The sequence below is a fragment of the Cynoglossus semilaevis genome, chromosome 6 (assembly GCF_000523025.1).
Source record: "Cynoglossus semilaevis isolate Cse_v1.0 chromosome 6, Cse_v1.0, whole genome shotgun sequence".
Classification (NCBI taxonomy): domain Eukaryota; kingdom Metazoa; phylum Chordata; class Actinopteri; order Pleuronectiformes; family Cynoglossidae; genus Cynoglossus; species Cynoglossus semilaevis.
Genome location: NC_024312.1, coordinates 10,020,950 through 10,022,232, shown reverse-complemented (window position 1 = coordinate 10,022,232; position 1,283 = coordinate 10,020,950).

Here is a 1,283-nt window from a genome sequence, read left to right as displayed (position 1 = left end):
AGGAGGGCTGTGCGATCAATTTCAAAAAAAAAAAAAATTACCAATAGGCTGTTACTACTTTCAATATATCTAATGCAAATAAATAAATAATGCAATAGCTTCATCCAATTTACCTAATCTCCAGAGTTCAGCTTAAACTAAACAACCAATGTTATTGTTCCTACAGACCAGGTAGTGTCACGTACATTTGCATCAAGTATCAGAGAATTAAACTGCTCCCTTGATTTCACCGTCTGCTTAAGCTTCTCCCCGGTCTGGTTTGATCGTAAGAAACAAACTCAATGCAGGAAATGAATTGACAAGTCTTTATTCGCACCCTAATAATTACCTGATACTGTGCCATTATGGGTCATAAAAAAAAAAACACACAAGTGTGTCCTTACTTTAAAAGAGGCATTACGACAACTTAACAACGGACACAAAAAAATTGTTTCCTGAAATCTCGGTTGGGGAGGGGCTCAACATACTGCAAAGAGGACAAAACCTTTAGTGTGGTATTCAGATTAGCTCTGAGAACAGCAGGACATTTTAAAAAAAAATCAGCAGCAGCTCCAACTTTTACAACATCTCGCCAGGATACTAGATCCCGGGATCAAGATGCGTCATATTTTTAGCAAAAAGGGGCGTTTTTTTTTTTTTTTTTTTGGGGTGGGGGGTGAAAGTCTAAACTATATCTAAATACATGACAGTCAACATAATTTGCATTCATACACTGGACTGGACTGTTTGCCTACAATGAAGCCATGAGAGGTTAGCGTAAACTTTGATCAGTTAACGTCGAAGAACAAAATCATCCCGCTAGAGGACTTCTCGCCGAGAGCTAATGTGCGTACGGACGAACGTGGTCGTTGCATGTCCGGCGTTTCTCTTACTTCACTGTACCCATGAAACTTGAGGAAGAGCATTTGCTTAAATGTGGCTATAGTATAATGTATGCAAGTATCCCTGCGTTTCAGGAAAATGAAGAGAAATGTGCATGTATGAACGTCAAGTTTTAAATGTTATCAATAATCAGACTCGAGTGATTTTGGCGCACGTTTACTTTTATATATATACACACACACACACACGAGAGTCCTTCTATTGGTGTGCACACTGCACTCCTGGGCCGTGGTGGCCCCCTTCCTCATCAGAACTATCGTTATAGGCCTCTTTCCTGCCTCCGCCTGCAGATCCTTGACTCCTGTCATAATCTGTCAGGTCAACCTCCTCTGCATCGGCTGCAATAACCGGAGTCTCAGCTCGAGCAGGCAGCAAGCACTCCAGTTCCTAAAAAAAAAAAA